The 21,185-nt window shown below is 42.4% G+C and overlaps 1 long non-coding RNA gene across 1 annotated transcript; it reads right to left on the bottom strand.

Annotated features, from left to right (window-relative positions):
• Nucleotides 1-1,569: 1,569 nt before the first annotated feature.
• On the bottom strand, nucleotides 1,570-20,919 carry LOC309623781. Its single transcript, XR_014241634.1, has 2 exons — nucleotides 20,337-20,919; nucleotides 1,570-3,153 (listed from the first exon to the last, which is right to left on the bottom strand). It is a non-coding gene; the product is annotated as an uncharacterized lncRNA (long non-coding RNA).
• Between the last annotated feature and the right edge of the window lie 266 nt (nucleotides 20,920-21,185).

Here is a 21,185-nt window from a genome sequence, read left to right as displayed (position 1 = left end):
GCTTTTGTCTCCCATGTCATCTTTAGGAGTACTATAGAGACTTGTAAATAAGTTCTGAAACATACAGTTCTGTCAGTGTTTTATACTGTTATTAGGTGTCTTCTTGATGTGGTGGTACGTTGAGGGTGGAAAGGAAATGTTTTATAGTCCCATGATTGGGTCTCAGTATGTGACCATAGACTGTGACCTTCTATGGTATAAGAAAGATATTTGGTCTTTGTCCATGGTTCTTAGCAAAGACCTCCTAAAGCCCTTGGAATTTCCCATGTGATAGTAGCATCTTACATTCTAATGAGGCAACTGTTGCCAGACCCATAGATGATTTCATGATGGGGGATGGTTACCAGGAAGAACAAGCTATGATTAGAGGCTTAGAACTTCCAGCCCAGCCCACCCTCAAGCCCCCAGTGTTGAAAACTCCATCAAAACCCCTAAACTTTGGGATTCAGAGATATCTGGGTTGGTGAACACATCACTGTGCTGGGAGGCTGTCATGCCAGGAGAGGGCATGGAACCTTCCTACCCCTGTTCCCCTACTTTGCCTTGTGCACCCTTTCCATTTGGCTGTGCCTGACATGTATCTTTTAAAATAAACTGATAATAATAAGTAAAGCATTTTTCTTAGTTCTAATAGTCGTTCTATCAAATGAACAAACATGAGGGGTTATAGGGAACTTCTGAATTTGTAGTCAGCCATCCAGAAATGTGTGTGGCCTGGGCCTTGCATTTGCAGCTGGCATCTGACATGGGGGCAGTCTTGTGGTGTTGCAGGAAGGGTAACCCCTTCCAGGGCCTGAGAATGGGCTCCTGTCTAACACTCAGAAATGAATTGTCCAAGGAGACACACATGCTGACAAAGCGAGAGATTTCATTGGGAAGGGGCACCCAGGTGGAGAGCAGCAGGGTAAGGGAACCCAGAAGAACTGCTCTGCCACATAGCTCAAAGTCTCACGTTTTATAGTAATGGGGTTCGTTTCTGGGTTGTCCCTGGCCGATCATTCTGACTCAGGGTCCTTCCTGGTGGCACGCCCATCGCTCAGCCAAGATGGATTCCAGTGAGAAGGATTCTGGGAGGTTGGTAAGATATATGGACTGGCACCTCTTCTCTCCTTTTGACCTTTCCCAAATTCTTGCGGTTGGTGGTAGCTTGTTAGTTCTGCATTCCTTACCAGAACCTCCTGTTGTAAGATAACTCATTGCAAGTGGTTACTATCGTGTCTGGCCAGGGTGGGCAGTTATGGTCAGAGGTTCCCCCAACAACAGGACTGGGCCCTTCAACTGTGGAATCTGGTGTTAATTTTGGTTAGTGGTAGAATTGAGTTGTAAGACACCCAGTTGGAATTGGAGAGCTGGTGAAGTGGTTTCGGAAAACACACCACGTGTTTGCTGTTGGGGTTTAAACAAAACAAAACAAAACTCTCAACCTCACAACTCTTTCTGAGGTCCCTCTCTCCCTCAACTTAGGTCAAGCAGAAAGGCTAGAGGAGACTCAAGTTAGCAATTTCCCCTGTTGCCAAAAAAACCTTGGCTCTCTGTGCACTGATGCTGAACAAGAATATGGAGACAGAGTTTTTGGAGGAAAAGAAAGATAGCTTTTAATTCTTTGCCAGGCAAAGGGGAAAACACAGCAGGCTAGCGCCTCAAGAACTGTGCCCTCACTTCCCGAGGAATCAGAGGAGATCTTATAGGTGGGGCTCGAAGTCTGGGGGTGTATGATAAGGATCGAAGTCATGAAGGTCTTGCATTTTTCTTCTTCTTGCATTATTTCAAAACAGTCACATCTGGCGTCAGGCGGCCCGACCCGGTAACTGGGCCTGTTTGTCTCTGGCTTATTGGCCTGTGACCTTCTTTCTGAAATGCAAAAAGCGACAAGGGGTGACTTGTTACAAGGGAGTGCAGGGAGCTTAAACACCAGGTGCAGGATGTAATTTACATCACACAGAGTTAGGGGGTGATAGGTGCAGGATGTAATTCACATAGTGTCAGGTAGTGATAGGTTAGCTTTGTGAAGGATGAATCTAGTTACAGACACTACAGATTAGTAACAGTTAAAATATAGCTAGGAGTGATTAACTCTTTCAGGCCTGTTGGTTTCTTCTCTAGGCTGATCACTGTTCCCTTTACTTTCCTTGTTCTCAGGAGAGGAAAAACTCCATTTCTATTTTTGCTGCAACAAATTCCCCACTGCCAGTTCATTCCCTCCATATCAGTGGAGGAAGGGAAACGGGCATCATTCTTGTCTGGCTGAGGACAAAACTTCAGTTTTGCTCCACTTGACAAACACCAGCTGTCTGGCCCAGGGGCCCATCTATCTCCTAGTTCACCCTCCCACCATGTCAGTTAGGCACTGGTAAAACAGAATCTTTTGAGGACAGGCATTGTTAAGAGCAGAATATTGTGGGCATATTTCAAAATTTCTATTTTACTGTCTCTCCAATTTTGGAGACAGCAGTCGGCCCTGTGATTAATGGTTTGATAGATCCGAGTCGTTAATTTTAAGTTTGTTTGCTTTTTTCTGGTGAGGATTATAGGAATGTCCCCTTCTAAGCTCTTTACATGCCAGATGAGAATCTAGAAGTCTGACTCCATTTTTTTAATGTTTGACTGCTGACAACTTTTAAAGCCTCATCCTTCCTTCTCCTGGTGCCCCACATCTGTACAAGATGACAAGAAGCCCTGGGTGCTTACTTCTTTGGTGCTGGTAAGAGATTAAATCCTTGGTAGCCCCTGCCTTTGTGTGCAAAATCTCACACTAGCCCACCTCCTAATCTCAATTAAAACAAACAAACAAACAAAAAACCTCAGGCCAAAATTTGCAGCAACATGGATGGACCTAGAGATTCTCATACTGAGTGAAGTAAGTCAGACAGAGAAAGACAAATATATTATATCGCTTATATGTGGAATCTAAAAAAATGGCACAAATGAACTTATTTATAAAATAGAAATAGAGTCACAGATGTGAAAAACAAACACAGTTACTGGGGGGAAAGGGGGGTGGGGAAGGTTAAATTGGGAGATTGGGATTGACATATACACACTAACATATATAAAATAGGGGGACTTCCCTGGTGGTCCAGTGGTGAAGACTCTCCACTTCCAATGCAGGAGGCACAGGTTCAATCCCTGGTCTGGGAACTAAGATCCCATGTGCTGTGTGGTGCGGCCAAAAAATTTTTTTAAATTAAATAAAATAGATAACTAATAGGGACCTACTATATAGCACAGGGAACCCTACTCAGGACTCTGTAATGACCTATATGGGAAAAGAATCTAAAAAAGAGTGGATATATATTTATGTATAATTGATTCACTTTGCTGTACAGCAGAAACTAACACACATTGTAAATCAACTATATTCCAATAAAAATTTAAAAAACAAAAAACAAAAAACTCAGGCCAGGCTCCTTTCCTTGTTCTGTCAAGGCACTTCCCACCTACTTAAGAGGCCTTCCCTGCCCTCCCCAGACACTTCCATTATGGAAGTAATAAACTCTTTCATACGTTCTTGGCAGTAATGTGTTGTCAATCAAACCTAGGGTAGGGACCCACCTAACACAGTAGGTTACCATAACAGTTATAGAAGGGGTAAGGTATTGTCAACTGAAAAAAAATATTCACAGCCTGAAAATTGAGAGTTGTGTTTTCTTCAGTGGACATACTGAGGACTTCAAGTCCGGGAGGCAGCATTTCAAGTAACCCTGAGAAAACTGCTCTGAGGAGGCGAGGCGGGGAGCTAGGATATATAGGAGTTTTGCAACAAGGGGCAGGTAGTAGGAACAAAAGATTACTGTTAATAAAAGAAAACTAGGTACAGTAAGTCCCGTACATAAGAATGAGTTCTGATTCTGAGAGCACGTTTATCAGTCCAACTTGTTTGTAAGTCCAACAAAGTTAGTCTAGGTATCCAACTAACACAATCGGCTATAATAGTACTGTACTGTAATAGGTTTATAATACTTTTCACACAAATAATACATAAAAAAACAATAAATAAAACATTTTTAATCTTACAGTACAGTACCTTGAAAAGAACAGTAGTACAGTACAACAGCTGGCATACAGGGGCTGGCATCGAGTGAACAGGCAAAAAGAGTTACTGACTGGAGGAGGGAGAGGAGGTGGGAGATGGTAGAGCTGAAGGATCGTCAGCAATAGGAGGTGGAGAGCAAGCTGCAGTTTCACTCACACCTAACGTTGATGGAACGCTCATTTGCATCTTTGAAAGTTTGAAACTTGAAGGGTCGTTTGCAGGGACTTACTGTATCTCAAGTTAAGGAATTTAGCGCTTTTCTATATATGGGAAGATGCGAGAGTCTGGGCTCACTGAAATCATTCCTTTTTTTTTTTTTTAACATCTTTATTGGAGTATAATTGCTTTACAATGGTGTGTTAGTTTCTGCTTTATAACAAAGTGAATCAGTTATACACATACATAGGTTCCCATATCTCTTCCCTCTTGCATCTCCCTCCCTCCCACCCTCCCTATCCCACCCCTCTAGGTGGTCACAAAGCACCGAGCTGATCTCCCTGTGCTATGCAGTTGCTTCCCACTAGCTATCTATTTTACGCTTGGTAGTGTATATGTGTCCATGCCACTCTCTCACTTTATCACAGCTTACCCTTCCCCCTCCCCATATCCTCAAGTCCATTCTCTAGTAGGTCTGTGTCTTTATTCCCGTCTTGCCACTAGGTTCTTCATGACCTTTTTTTTTTTCCTTAGATTCCATATATACGTGTTAGCATACTGTTTTTGTTTTTCTCTTTCTGACTTACTTCACTCTGTATGACAGACTCTAACTCCATCCACCTCACTACAAATACCTCCATTTTGTTTCTTTTTATGGCTGAGTAATATTCCATTGTATATATGTGCCACATCTTCTTTATCCATTCATCCGATGATGGACACTTAGATTTCTTCCATGTCCTGGCTATTGTAAATAGAGCTGCAATGAACATTTTGGTACATGACACTTTTTGAATTATGGTTTTCTCAGAGTATATGCCCAGTAGTGGGATTGCTGGGTTGTATGGTAGTTCTATTTTTAGTTTTTTAAGGAACCTCCATACTGTTCTCCATAGTGGCTGTATCAATTTACATTCCCACCAACAGTGCAAGAGGGTTCCCTTTTCTCCACACCTTCTCCAGCATTTGTTGTTTGGTGATTTTCTGAGGATGCCCATTCTAACTGCTGTGAGGTGAAACCTCATTGTAGTTTTGATTTGCATTTCTCTAATAATTAGTGATGTTGAGCATGTTTTCATGTGCTTCTTGGCCATCTATATATCTTCTTTGGAAAAATGTCTATTTAGGTCTTCTGCCCATTTTTGGATTGGGTTGTTTGTTTTTTTAATATTGAGCTGAATGAGCTGTTTATATATTTTGGAGATTAATCCTTTGTCCGTTGATTTGTTTGCAAATATATTCTCCCATTCTGAGGGTTGTCTTTTGGTCTTGTTTATGGTTTCCTTTGCTGTGCAAAAGCTTTGAAGTTTCATTAGGTCCCATTTGTTTATTTTTGTTTTTATTTCCATTTCTCTAGGAGGTGGATCAAAAAAGATCTTGCTGTGATTTATGTCAAAGAGTGTTCTTCCTATGTTTTCCTCTAAGAGTTTTATAGTGTCCAGTCTTACATTTAGGTCTCGAAGCCATTTTGAGTTTATTTTTGTGTATGGTGTTAGGGAGTATTCTAATTTCATTCTTTTCCATGTAGCTGTCCAGTTTTCCCAGCACCACTTATTGAAGAGACTGTCTTTTCTCCATTGTATATCTTTGCCTCCTTTGTCATAGATTAGTTGACCATAGGTGCATGGGTTTATCTCTGGGCTTTCTATCTTGTTCCATTGATCTATGTTTCTGTTTTTGTGCCAGTACTATATTGTCTTGATTACTGTAGCTTTGTAGTATAGTCTGAAGTCAGGGAGTCTGATTCCTCCAGCTCCGTTTTTTTCCCTCAAGACTGCTGTGGCTATTCGGGGTCTTTTGTGTCTCCATACAGATTTTAAGATGATTTGTTCTAGTTCTGTAAAAAATGCCATTGGTAATTTGATAGGGATTGCATTGAATCTGTAGATTGCTTTGGGTAGTATAGTCATTTTCACAATGTTGATTCTTCCAATCCAAGAACATGGTATATCTCTCCATCTGTTGGTATCATCTTTAATTTCTTTCATCAGTGTCTTATAGTTTTCTGCATACAGGTCTTTTGTCTCCCTAGGTAGGTTTATTCCTAGGTATTTTATTCTTTTTGTTGCATTGGTAAATGGGAGTGTTTCCATAATTTCTCTTTCAGATTTTTCATCATTAGTGTACAGGAATGCAAGAGATTTCTGTGCATTAATTTTGTATCCTGCAACTTTACCAAATTCATTGATTAGCTCTAGTAGTTTTCTGGTGGCATTTTTAGGATTCTCTGTGTATAGTATCATGTCATCTGCAAACAGTGACAGTTTTACTTCTACTTTTCCAATTTGTATTCCTTTTATTTCTTTTTCTTTTCTGATTGCCGTGGCTAGGACTTCCAAAACTATGTTGAATAATAGTGGTGAGAGTGGACATCCTTGTCTCATTCCCGATCTTAGAGGAAATGCTTTCAGTTTTTCACTGTTGAGAATGATGTTTGCTGTGGGTTTGTCGTATATGGCCTTTATTATGTTGAGGTAGGTTCCCTCTATGCCCACTTTCTGGAGAGTTTTTATCATAAATGGGTGTTGAATTTTGGGAGAATTGGAAGAATTGAATTTTCTGCATCTATTGAGATGATCATATGGTTTTTATTCTTCAATTTGTTAATATGGTGTATCACATTGACTGATTTGCATATATTGAAGAATCCTTGCATCCCTGGGATAAATCCTACTTGATCGTGGTGTATGATCGTTTTAATGTGTTGTTGGATTCTGTTTGCTAGTATTTTGTTGAGGATGTTTGCATCTGTATTCATGAGTGATATTGGTCTGTAATTTTCTCTTTTTGTAGTATCTTTCTCTGGTTTTGGTATCAGGGTGATGGTGGCCTCATAGAATGAGTTTGGGAGTGTTCCTTCCTCTGCCATTTTTTTGAAGAGTTTGAGAAGGATGGGTGTTAGCTCTTCTCTAAATGTTTGATAGAATTCACCTGTGAAGCCATCTGGTCCTGGACTTTTGTTTGTTGGAAGATTTTTAATCACAGTTTCAATTTCATTACTTGTGATTGGTCTGTTCATATTTTCTATTTCTTCCTGGTTCAGTCTTGGAAGGTTATACCTTCTCTAAGAATTTGTCCGTTTCTTCCAGGTTGTCCATTTTATTGGCATAGAGTTGCTTGTAGTAGTCTCTTAGGATGCTTTGTATTTCTGCGGTGTCTGTTGTAACTTCTCCTTTTTCATTTCTAATTTTATTGATTTGAGTCCTCTCCCTCTTTTTCTTGATGAGTCTGGCTAATGGCTTATCAATTTTGTTTATCTTCTCAAAGAACCAGCTTTTAGTTTTATTGATCTTTGCTCTTGTTTCCTTTGTTTCTTTTTCATTTATTTCTGCTCTGATCTTTATGATTTCTTTCCTTCTGCTATCTTTGGGTTTTGTTTGTTCTTCTTCTCTAGTTCCTTTAGGTGTAAGGTTAGATTGTTTACTTGAGATTTTTCTTGTTTCTTTAGGTAGGCTCGTAGAGCTATAAACGTCCCTCTTAGAACTGCTTTTGCTGCATCCCATAGGTTTTGGGCCGTCGTGTTTTGATTGTCATTCCTCTCTAGGTATTTTTTGATTTCCTCTTTGATTTCTTCAGTGATCTCTTGGTTATTTAGTAACGTATTGTTTAGCGTCCATGTGTTTGTGTTTTTTACATTTTTTTCCCTGTAATTGATTTCTAATCTCATAGCGTTGTGGTCAGAAAAGATGCTTGATATGATTTCAATTTTCTTAAATTTACTGAGGCTTGATTTGTGACCCAAGATGTGATCTATCCTGGAGAATGTTCCATGCACACTTGAGAAGAAAGTGTAATCTGCTGTTTTTGGATGGAATGTCCTATAAATATCAATTAAATCTATCTGGTCTATTGTGTCATTTAAAGCTTCTGTTTCCTTATTTATTTTCATTTTGGATGATCTGTCCATTGGTGTAAGTGAGGTGTTAAAGTCCCCCAGTATTATTGTGTTACTGTCAATTTCCTCTTTTATAGCTGTTAGCAGTTGCCTTCTGTATTGAGGTGCTCCTATGTTGGGTGCATATATATTTATAATTGTTATATCTTCTTGGATTGATCCCTTGATCATTATGTAGTGTCCTTCCTTGTCTCTTGTAACATTCTTTATTTTAAAGTCTATTGTGTCTGATATGAGTATAGCTACTCCAGCTTTCTTTTGATTTCCATTTGCATGGAATATCTTTTTCCATCCCCTCACTTTCAGTCTGTATGTGTTCCTAGGTCTCAAGTGGGTCTCTTGTAGACAGCATATATATGGGTCTTGTTTTTGTATCCATTCAGCAAGCCTGTGTCTCTTTGTTGGAGCATTTAATCCTTTCACGTTTAAGGTAATTATTGATATGTATGTTCCTATGACCATTTTCTTAATTGTTTTGGGTTTGTTTTTGTAGGTCCTTTTCTTCTCTTGTGTTTCCCACTTAGAGAAGTTCCTTTAGCATTTGTTGTAGAGCTGGTTTGGTGGTGCTGAATTCTCTTCGCTTTTGCTTGTCTGTAAAGCTTTTGATTTCTCCATCAAATCTAAATGAGATCCTTGCCGGGTAGAGTAATCTTGGTTGTAGGTTCTTCCCTTTCATCACTTTAAGTATATCATGCCACTCCCTTCTGGCTTGCAGAGTTTCTGCTGAGAAATCAGCTGTTAACCTTATGGGAGTTCCCTTGTATGTTATTTGTCATTTTTCCCTTGCTGCTTTCAATAATTTTTCTTTGTCTTTAATTTTTGCCACTTTGATTACTATGAGTCTCGGCGTGTTTCTCCTTGGGTTTATTCTGTATGGGACTCTCTGCACTTCCTGGACTTGGGTGGCTATTTCCTTTCCCATGTTAGGGAAGTTTTCGACTATAATCTGTTCAAATATTTTCTCTGGTCCTTTCTCTCTCTCTTCTCCTTCTGGGACCCCTATAATGCGAATGTTGTTGCGTTTAATGCTGTCCCACAGGTCTTTTAGGCTGTCTTCATTTCTTTTCATTCTTTTTTCTTTAGTCTGTTCCGCAGCAGTGAATTCCACCATTCTGTCTTCCAGGTCACTTATCCGTTCTTCTGCCTCAGTTATTCTGCTATTGATTCCTTCTAGTGTAGTTTTCATTTCAGTTATTGTATTGGTCATCTCTGTTTGTTTGTTCTTTAATTCTTCTAGGTCTTTGTTAATCATTTCTTGCATCTTCTCAATCTTTGCCTCCATTCTTATTCCGAGGTCCTGGATCATCTTCACTATCATTATTCTGAATTCTTTTTCTGGAAGGTTGCCTATCTCCACTTCATTTAGTTGTTTTTCTGGGGTTTTTTCTTGTTCCTTCATCTGGTACATAGCCCTCTGCCTTTTCATCTTGTCTATCTTTCTGTAACTGTGGTTTTTGTTCCACAGGCTGCAGGATTGTAGTTTTTCTTGCTTCTGCTGTCTGCCCTCTGGTGGTTGAGGCTATCTAAGAGGCTTGATGGGTATTTTGTTTTTTAATAGTAGCCATCCTAATGGGTGTGAGGTGATATGTCTCACTGTGATTTTGATTTTCATTTCTCTAATGATTAGTGATGGTGAGCATCTTTTCATGTGCTTGCTGGCCATTTGTAAATCTTCTTTGGAGAAATGTCTATTTAAACCCTTTGCCCATTTCTGAACCAAGCTGTTTTTTGCTGTTGTTGTAGGAGTTTTTTACACATTTATATTTTGGATAATAACCCTTTATCAGATACATGATTTACAAATGCTTTCTCCCATTCTGTAGGTTGGCTTTTCACTCTATTGATTGCGTCTTTCGATGTGCAGAAGCTTTTAATTTTGATGTAGTCCAATTTATCTGTCCTTACTTTTGCTGCTTTTGCTTTTGGTGTCATATCTACATTTGGTTCTTTTTTTTTTTTATCATTTCTATCTCTTTAAGAATACTCTCTATCTATGCAATGAGTCACTGCTCCCACACCTTCCTTTAATTCTTTAAGAATGGTTTATTTTAGTTTTTGAACTAAGAAAATAAAATAATAGCTTCTTTGAAGTCTTTGTCTGCTAAGTTCAGTAACTGGGCCCCTCCAAAAGCAGTCTCTACTGCCCAGTTTCTCTAACATGTCCCATAATTTTCTGTTGAAAAATGGACATTTTAGATAATACATTGTAGCAACTCTGGTTACTGGTTACTCCCTCCCCACCAGAGGTTTGTTGTTGTTATTTGGTTGTTTGTTTACTTGGCTGGACTAATTCTGTGGAAGTCTACTTTCCCTACAGGGTACAGCTGTTGATGTCCCTGCTCAGATAGTTCTCCCTTTTATATACTTCAGTCTGGCTTGCTAGGGATCACCCTTGGGACAGCATAAGACATTTACTGGTCAAAGGTTGTGCTTAAGTCCCCTTAGCTAGTTAGATTTTCACCCTCTACCATGACGTTTGGGGCTTAGAGACTACTTTCACAGTTCAGAGAGCAAGGGGTGGAGGGAAGGTCTGAATATAAAGGAGCTGCACAAGAGTTGGAATTATTATGTATCCTGGCTGTGCTGGTGGCCATAAAAACCTGAGGATGTGTAAAACCTCATACCACTGTACACCAGAAAAAGTGAATTTTACTGTACATAAATTTTTAAGTGACTGGATTTGCCTCTTAAGAAAAGATACCTCTACACCTGTACTGCTCTTACACAGCTGGATCCAATTTGATCACTTGGGTTCTTAAAAGTTCAGTACTTAATATTTAATAAGGGGACAGAAAACAAAATCTTTCTTATTATACTACTGCCTACTGGGGGTCATTTCTTCTCAGAACACAATACAAACTAAACTTAAAAAACCATATCCTTCTAATGCTTAATAGTTAGTATGATAAGGTCAAGCTTTTATACCTGACCAAAGAAGTCTCTTCTGGATTAGGCGTCGTCATTTTTCTTCAAGTAAAAATTCTGGATTTCCTTGTTACTGACAAGGCCACAGAGCCTGAAGACACTATGACTTAAAGATCAAGGAAAAATCAAACGAATGGAAACAAAAGTAGAGATGGCAAGAATCAGGCCTGACAGATGAGGCGTGAGGCTGGACGCACTGCCTGCCGGGTCCCCAGGGATCCTCAAGTCTGCACAGCAGGCTGGGGCACAGAGTGACGGAACAACTCAGCGAGTCTCTCTTCCTGCTCCAGCCGCCACTTTAATTTCAGGTCAAGTTGAAAGCAATCCCTCTGTTTTTTTTTTTTTTAAACCTTTATGATAGTAGATGAGCTCATTTATAACTCCCAATCACCTCGCTACGTTGAGTACATCTGTACCCTCTCATTTTTGCTTTTAATCTTCAGAGTAAAGGCAAAAACAAAACAAAAAGGGAATGAACAAACAAACAAAAAGGAAGGAAATAAACTCAGTCCAAATTTTTAAGCCAAGATTCATTCTCCTCTTGCTCTTACAAAAGCCACCCTTTCCCTCGACAGCCACCAGTTTCCTGCCTTTTCTAAGGTAGCTTATAGTTTCACGAAATACTTTTATCTGCTTTATCCCTTTTTTTTTTTTAAATAAATTTATTTATTTATTTTTGGCTGTGTTGGATCTTCGTTGCTACGCGCGGGCTTTCTCTAGCTGTGGCGAGCAGGGGCTACTCTTCGTTGCGGTGCGCGGGCTTCTTATTGCGGTGGCTTCTCTTGTTGCAGAGCACGGGCTCTAGGCACACGGGCTTCAGTAGTTGTGGTGCACAGGCTTAGCTGCTCCGCAGCATGTGGGATCTTCCCAGACCAGGGCTCGAACCTGTGTTCCCTGCATTGGCAGATGGATTTTTAACCACTGCGCCTCCAGGGAAGTCCCTGCTTTATCCCCTTTAAAAAGATGCTCTCTTTCTTCCTTCGTGCCACTCAACTGGCAAAGCCTTCTATCATTCAAACTGTGACCACCTGCTTATTCATCCTGATACACATCTGTGCTCTCACTGTGTGCGGATAGCTCTGTGTCTCACTGAAGTTGGAGCCGCTTGGTGGCAAGGATGTGCGGAAGTGGCCTCCACAGTCCTCACTGGGAACAGGGTTCCATCCACTGAATCTCTGACTATCTGGGTTAAACGGTTCACCCACTGCTCTTTTCCCCTCCCCTGCCCAGAGAAAATGAAGATAAACCCATGGGGGATGTGTCTTTACTTCCTCGGGGAGGCAAGAGTGTGGAGAAGGATTACGAGATTATTCCTACTGTATAAGTGCAGGAGAAAGAGACAAAGATGATGAAGAAAGGAAAGAGAGGATGAGGAGAAGAACGCTCCTTGTAAGGATGAAAACAGTAGGAAGGAAACTTGAAAAACCAGCTTTCTCAGTTCTCAGGATTCCAGGAAACACTCCTGATGAGTAACAAAGGTTCTGAACCAAAGACTAGGTCAAAACATGGTTGTACAGGATCCTAGATTCCTTCTGGTTTCTCAAGGCTCTTTGGCTTTAAATTAAGCTTAAGGTATCAGTCCTGTTGAAAGTGGATTCAACTGAATCTCAGTCCAGACCTCCGTCTTCAAGTGAACCTGGGGATGGATCCACTCATTTGGGCCGAGGCTTAGGAACAGACGAAATGAGAGACCCTTTACATAACCATCAAAAGGACTTACCCTCTCGACTCACCATACAAAGCGGGGAGAAAGGGAGGTCTCCTGCTTCTGCTCAAGACTTTCTTAAATCAACGGCCACCCGTACCAAAGCAGCTCCCCAAAACAGCCTTCTGATTAAGGCCACAAGGACATCCTGGCAGCGTGTGGCAGAAGTAACTGAGACAGCCGGTGCTCTCCTACAGGGCCATCACTCACCTCAGTAAACGCTGCTGAGATACACGCAGATACCACAGAGCTAAGTACTGTGGAAACACTACCCGAGGCCCCCAGCACATGGTTCCACCACCCACTACTCTGGATATACGATCCAGAAGGATGGCCCCTGACAAAACTTAAGTGGGTAATCGTAACACTAGGCATACCATTTTAATGACTCTTTAAAATATGCTGGATTCCCCAGCTCCCTGTCTTCGCTCTCCACAAAACACTGAACCTGAGACCCTGGCCAATTTGACATTCACGTGAGAGTTCACGGAACCTCCAGAGCACCCAGTAGTGACGGCAGACCCCTGTTGAATGCCCTTCACACTGCAGAATTAACAGGATCAACCTTCACTGGTAATTGCTACACATCAGCCTATGTGGGCCTCTTCCCAAGAAACAAGATCTCAAGTCTCTGCCTTACAGTTTTCCATTGTAAAAATAATACGCGTGCATATAAAATTTTTGGTAAATATGGAAAAGGAGAAAGTAAGGCAAGGAACAATGCTCCTAGCCCACCACTGCAAAATGACCATTGTTTTTGTGTACATTTTGGTGCACTAGTTTTATCCACAGGGGTAGGCGTTAATTATGTAAGCCACTGGGAGGCCACTGGTGAATTAAATAAAATATAGAAGTCAAAATTAAAATGAGTTACAGGGCTTCCCTGGTGGCGCAGTGGTTAAGAATCCTCCTGCCAATGCAGGGGACACGGGTTCGATCCCTGGTCCGGGAAGATCCCACATGCCGTGGAGCACCTAAGCCCGTGCGCCACAACTACTGAGCCCGTGCTCTAGAGCCCGCAAGCCACAAGTACTGAGCCCACGTGCCACAACTACTGAAGCCCGTGTGCCTAGAGCCCGTGCTCCGCAACGAGAAGCCACCGCAATAAGAAGCCCGTGCACCGCAACGAAGAGTAGCCCCCGCTCGCTGCAACTGGAGAAAGCCCGCGCACAGCAACAGAGACCCAACGCAGCCAAAAATAAATAAATAAATAAATTTATTAAAAGGAAATTAATGACAATAGTTCCTTTTTGAAAAGAAAGTTTTTCATTATTACATAAGTAATATATGCTCGTTGAAGAAAAAAAGTCTAAAATACAGGTAACCAAAAAGCCAGGGGAAAATCATGCATGAGCTCATTTCCTACAGATAACTATTGTTTATATTTGGTGCACTGCATTCTTTTTTTATGTACATATAAATGCCTTCCTTTTAAAACAGGAATTAAAGCCATTAGCCCATTTAAAAATGCCTTCCATTCAAAAAATGAGGTGATACACGTTTTCTGTAACCTGCTAGTTTTACTCCATGTACATCCAACATCATCATTTGAAATGGCTGCAGTGTGTTGCATTATATGGCAACACCATAAATTATTTAACCTATACCTTACTTGGTTGTCTCTGGGGATCTTTTATTGAATTATTAGGTGAGTCATTCTTGTGTAGTCTAATAACCAGCTAAGGAGGTTTTTTTTCCTCTCCTTTCAAACACATTAAAATTTTTGACTCAACAACTACCATGAGACAAAGTTAATCCCAAACCATTTAACCATTCTCATTTTTAAAAAACTTTTTAAAATTAATTAATTAATTAATCTTTGGCTGCGCTGGGTCTTTGTTACTGCGCACGGGCTTTCTCTAGTTGTGGCGAGCGGGGGCTACTCTTCGTTGCGGTGCACGGGCTTCTCATTGCGGTGGCTTCCCTTGTTGCTGAGCACAGGCTCTAGGTGCACGGGCTTCAGTAGTTGTGGCACGTGGGTTCAGTAGTTGTGGCATGCAGGCTCAGTAGTTGTGGCGCACGGGCTTAGTTGCTCCGCGGCATGTGGGATCTTCCCGGACCATCGCTCGAACCCGTGTCCCCTGCATTGGCAGGCAGACTCTTAAACCACTGGACCACCAGGGAAGTCCCACCACTCTCATTTTTAATGACACATCTGTGGACTAGATATGACTGATTTTAGAAACAAAATTACTTTTGCCAGGGCGAAATACCGAAGAAGACGATTTTGTCATTTCTCTTTGTACAGAAATGAAAATAGCCTTTTGCCTGCTACCATGAAGAACCAAATCAAGCAGCCATTTGGATTTCCTCTACTGGATATATAGTTATTGAGAGTTCAGGGGTTTTAAAGATAGTATTTTCTATTCAGAGACTGATCCAGGGCGCTAGAAGTCAGTCGTCTCTGCTCTCTGAATCACTAAGACAAACCTGTCTTCTCTGTGTGCAACCACCACAGGGACCAGGTCTCACATACTCTGTGCGTGGACACAGATGCAGAACGTGACAGTACACGCAGCCTCATGTCTGAGAAGTCAGTTTTTTCCAACATAACGAGGTCTGAAGACTCAGTGACAGCCTTGGAATACTCACCTGCCCCCTTCACCCTCTGTCTCCCATGACAAGGCAAACGAGTCTATGCCAGACTGCCCTCACTTGAAGGAATGTTGAATACTCTGCAAATGTGTGATAAAGAACAGCTATAAAAGCTAAGGAGGCCACTATCCCCATTCCCAGCGCTGAGCTCTGAGGGCCTCAGAGCCGGGCCAAGGCGGGACGTGGCCTCTCTGGGGACAACAGTGCGATCCTGGTGCGACACTTTCTAGGCAGCACTGGCAAAACATGTCCTCAGAGAACCCTTTCTTCACTCTGATCACAGGAAGCTCTGATTGTCCTAAATGCTATACAAAGTGTAACACACACACTCTCCGTAGTTTGTTTTCAACCCCAGACAACTCCTTCAAGCAAAAGTACAAAGGAAAAATACACAAAAGGGCAAAGACAACTAAATTAAGATGCATTTTTATTATGTGCAAAATGGGGGGCTGCGGGGGGAGGAGAGGTACTCAGGAGTAAGTACCTGGACTGGGGAGGGTCAGAACTGCCAGCTGTCCGATTCGAGATCATTACTTACACGGGCAAGGGCGGAGCACCTGTGGCCTTGGACGGTGCAACGGAATAATTCACTAGGTATTTGTGTTAAGTGCCCACTAGGGGTCCCGTTGGTTGTTTGCTGCGGAGACAAAACAACAGGATAAACAGGTCCCTATCCTCCGGCTCTAAGGAAGACCCACTACCACAATATATTTAGGTCCCCCTGTCCCCAGCTTCCAGGTGGCAGGTGGAACTCCCCGTGCAGGCACGAGGGATGGCATCCTGCAGGTGGAAGGGACAGAGTTGGGAAGATGGGGTGGCATCACACTGCCCCTGTCCCCACGCTTCTTCTGAAATGGGGAAGAGCCCCCCTGAAATGGGGACTGTCACAGCAGCCTGCGGCACAGAGGGGTCACGGGCCAACATCAAGGGGCTCCCTATTTTCCCAGCTGCCCAAACCTGCCCTCAGGTGGCTGCTGAGAAGTCACACGGGGAGCAGACAGTCTATTTAATGACACTGTGATAGAGCAAAAGCAGGAGATATAACACGATATGACTTCTATCACAATATCTCATCTGCTCCCCATCTGAAATGGGCACTGTCTTAACTACTGAGTTCGGAAAAGTAATTGCAAAATTCTCCTGGGTAATTATTAGTCTTCTCTCAGTGACAGAGGAAATCCAGAGCAAAGTTAGGGCTAGAGGGGGCTGTGACAGGTCACTTAACTCCTGACTTCAGACAGAATATTGAAGACACTGCAAACAAATATAAACCCATTTTTAGATGACTTCAGGAAAAACGTTTATATTTTCCAGTACCCCAATTCCCCATTTTGTAATACTCTTCTTTGTACCTCATCTAGTGTTCCTCCAGCTTCATCCGAATCACTTGGGGGGTGAGCTAAAACACGATTGCTGGGTCCCACCTGCACAGTTTCTGAATCCACAGGTCTTGGGTGGGGCCTGAGAATGTGCATTTCTCACAAGCTCCCAGGTGGTACTGATGCTGAGGGTACTAGGACCACACATTGAGGACCACGGTTCTAACCTAACCCTTACTGGACCGAACCCTTACATCCTCAGTAGAACTGGATACTAGTTGGCCATCATCCCCTGGTCCAGAGGCACACAGATACTGGAATAACAATTCAAGTGTCCCCTGGTCATTTTTTTCCTTTCAGCCTAAATAATAGACATTCCCTAACATCTTACTATAGGCATCATTTTTCAACCCTTTAATCATTTTTGAGGTTCTCTGTTGGGATCTCTCCAAGTCCCTTTTAGTTGTGGAGCCGTGAACTAGACCCGGAACCTTAGTCAGAGATGGGATGAGGTTGACTATAAAGGGAAAATGACTCACAGATTCATACCACATCCTCCGTTTATTACTCTCCAATACCCGAGCTTGCCTTGTTAGCTGCCTCTGATTCCTGTCCTTCTGACACCGTTCCGGGCTGCAGTAATGCTGAGCTGACCTTCGAAACGCCTTTCTTCAGAGAAGCTCAGAGCACTTCTCTAACTAATACAACTGTTGACTCGACATCCCCAACCAGATTGGGGATGAAGTAACTTGTTCAATCGTGTATCAGTTTAAGAGGGAGAGAAAATCGGGAACCCAAATTCAGGTTTCTATCCAGACATCACTCTGTGGAGAAAGATGTTCCTTACTTTTATGCGGTATCAAGTTTCCTCCTTTATAGGCTAATAAACCGTCCCTTTCCAGGTGCAGATGAAACTCCTGATCTCCTTCCCTGTGTGGGGAATCGTCCCAGAGACCTGGGGCTGTGGATCGGGGCCTGGGGGCCATCCCCCTCTTACCTCCATCACTTCCCCAGCTGCTGGAAGAGACAGGGAAGCAGGGCCCCGTGGCACTGCCGGCTGCCCGAATCCTACAAGGCGGAAGCCCAGATGGACAGAAAGCAGCCCACGGGTGACCCCCGACCCTCCCCATTTGTCTTCCTTTCCTTCCTTCTATTCCTTGCTCTGCAGGTTTACTCAGTGTGCAAGTCGCGGCCCAGGCTCTGTCCCGCCTAATTTGAGCACGTGGGCTCTTTGAGAGTAGGAACTATGCTTTCTTTGTGCATTGTATGGCTCTGGGGGTGCTTAATACATGCTAAATAGTAACAGCCGTCCCAGCATTTCCAGAAGCAATCGGCATTCCTGCCAAGGACCAGATCCTATTACCATACACTTGTGCCCAAGACAGGCAGCGCTGAAGACACCCCTCTGCTCACTGCTCCTTTCATCCGGAACTCAATGTGTCAAATCCTATTCCTGCAAGAGTTCCTTCTGAAAGAGAACATTCTAGAAGTGTGATCACTGAGCACATGCATTAGGCTCCCAACCAAAAGGCAACCTGTTAGATAATGTAAGTCTGGCCGCACAGTTGCCTATTAAAAACCGCATGTGGATGAAGGGGAGCCAGAGAAAAGGTTCCTCTCCACTTCCCTGAAGACCCCGCCAAGCTTCAGAGCAGACGGCTCTTGTCTAGGAATGACGTCACAGTAAAAGAAATCTACCGCCATCAGGAGTCACTCTGTCAGAGCCTCTGGGGCTGTAACTATTTTAGGAGGGAGAGGACTAGGACAGGAGGGCAGGCTGCCAGGGAGAGCAGCTTCAACAGCGCTGGAGGACACACCTGCCCCAAGTTAAGTGCAGGAGGGCTACGGGAGGCTCAGGCGTGCCCGGCACGCGGCCGAAACCACGGGTCCCGGGCTCCTTCCACAGGCCACAAAGCTGCCCACGTTTCTCAGCATCTGGATCCCCTGTTGGTGACTCTAGGTTGAGCTCATTGTGATTGGTCACGGCCAAGATCACAAGTAGTCAAAAGAGCCTCTTCCCAGGAGGGCACCGAGACCACTGTCCCTTTACCAGGCACCCGGGGTGAACAGCAGGAGGAGAATCGCGGCTCCAGCAAACAGGAGAAATTCCCACCCTGACACTGACATCACCTCCTGGCCTAGGTCACTCTCTCAAAGCGCATAAATCACAAAAACAAACACTCGGAAAGTGTCTACAAGCATTTTAGTAACGCCTCCTAAAAGAACATATGCTTCCTTGTAGTAAAAACACCTTTGGAAACTTCTTTCTGTTAAATTAAAAACATGGATAAATCTTAAACAGCTTTTCTTTTTTGCAGGACCAAACGACAATTGAGCGGATGAGTAATAGCTTGAAAAGGATCTAATACCCAACCACAGTATACCTCTAAAAACACTCCACTGAGACTCTGATGGTGCCTTATTAACAGTCAAAAGTAAGAACAGTTATTCTCTTTGGATAAAAGTATATACTCTGAAGAACATCCTGGAACAAAGTCCCTTTAACTGCTGAAGATGACATTACAGACTTTTCTGTTATAATTACAATGAATCCGGATGGCAAATTTCTCTTCTACTCAATAAAAAGACTTAAGTTTAAAAAAAAAAAAGTTTATTTCTGAAAACAGCCCAAGAACACACTCAGTTCTATTTTCCCCATCTTACATTCTTTTCCTACTAAATGTACCACTGAAACATTTCCTTTCATTGTTGGCACCTTGGCTTGTTCGTATTTAAAATCAGACAATACATAGTAACAAGGAAGTCTTTAGATACAGCTTTCCAAATGGAAAATGGCATCTGAGGGCAACCCTTCCTCCGGGCCCACAGATGATGGAGCCCTAACGCCTGGGAGCAGCTGCTACCCCCTGTTAGAACTGTTTCATTAAAATCAACATTCCCAGGGGGGAGATAATCTACGTATTAATTGATAAAGAAATCCCTGCCAGGTTCTGTGTTATAAGCAAGTTGTTTGGCATGAAGTCCGAGTCTTCTGAATTAAAACACACTTCAAACTAAGCAAGGTGATTCAGACTTAATTGAAAATATTCTACATTAAAATCTTTAGTTTTCTTCAGTCCAAATTTAAGTTGGCGACTTGTTACATTAAGAGCAGTTAAGATTAGGGAATTCTTCCAGAAGACAATTTCAATTACTTTCCAAAAGCTTCCTCCTAAATTCATTTTATTTTTTAAGGGCTTCTCTTTAGGAGTATATGGATTTAAGCACCAAATCCTCCTTTGACAAAAACTGTCCATCTACACATTTTACAAAATTACATTTGACACTCCCATTATTTCTGCACATAAACTTGTAGCTCACAGTAAGTGTAACAGGAATCCACTTTCAACATTTTTTTTTTCCCCTCTAAGAGTTAGGTTACCATTGAAAATGAAGCTCAATGACACACCATTCCATTAATCAAATATTTGAGCAGATAAAGTATGTAACAATCCACAGATTGCTTTTGCAAAGATAAAAATAGTAAGACTCACATACTTTCTCTTGGGAAAATGGAGTAAGGCAGGTTTCTTGTATTAGGATACATTTAAGGAAAGCCCTTTCGCCACCATTCTTAGAAGCCTCTAAAGTGCCCACCCCAGAGCTCCCAGTTTTCCCAAGAGATAAAAAATTACTATGATAGCAACATTAGGAAGATTTAAGGAGAAAAGAACAAAGAGAAATCTGAAAGATTCACCCAGTACTCACAAGTGCTTTCAAAGGAAATCCGGGCTGCAATTCTTCAAAGACTGCTCTCTGGGGATCACCAACAACCTGAGTCTAAAATAGACGCCTCTCACATGGGGCGGAGAAGTCACATTTCAGCTTGCTAACTTCTACTTGGGTAAACAGGTTTACAACTCATAGAACAAACCCTGGCTAAAATTAACTGCACCGGCGCAGCGGGCAGGAACTCGCTGATCTGCATCATGCGTGCGGGGATTTCTTCGCTGGGACAACATTGGTGTCCTCTTAATGGGAGATCTGGCCAAGGGGCGTGCCCTGGGGAACAATACGGAGCATCATGATTATGCTAATTATTGAATTCAGTCCCATGGTGCTATCTCCTTTTACGCTGTTTTCCTGTTTTCGCAAGTACTGACAGAGGGAGAGAGAGTAAGCTCTTTTTCACAGCAGGCGTTCACTTGATTTTTAAGCACTTTCAAATCAGACAAAACTTTGGCAACAAGGTGGCAGTGCTGTCTGCTCTTCACAAGGAAAAACCAAGTCAAGGGATATTCTGTCAGATTATTTACACAGCGTGATTAGACGTGGTACTACGTGAAATTAAACAGGCATCAAAGACGCGTACCAGTAAGTCTACCAACAAAGAGCCGTAAATGAAAGCTCTTTTCTTGATATATAATGAACGAATTTCGTTTGCTTTCTGGCTTTGTCTTCTGCACCTCCCAAGGAGTCGCTATGAGGATACAGGTTCACTAATAAATTACAGCTGAGAACAAATATCTCAAATATTTGCAAAAGGCATCGTCCTTAGCAAGAAGCATGTTGAAGTGTATTTAACTGCCTTGCCTGGCTGTCTGGAACTGGTAAGTT

The sequence above is a fragment of the Balaenoptera borealis genome (assembly GCF_965194805.1).
Source record: "Balaenoptera borealis genome assembly, chromosome: 2".
NCBI classification, from domain to species: domain Eukaryota; kingdom Metazoa; phylum Chordata; class Mammalia; order Artiodactyla; family Balaenopteridae; genus Balaenoptera; species Balaenoptera borealis.
Note: the sequence above shows the minus strand (reverse complement) of the source record. Positions and strands in the feature narration are given on the sequence as shown.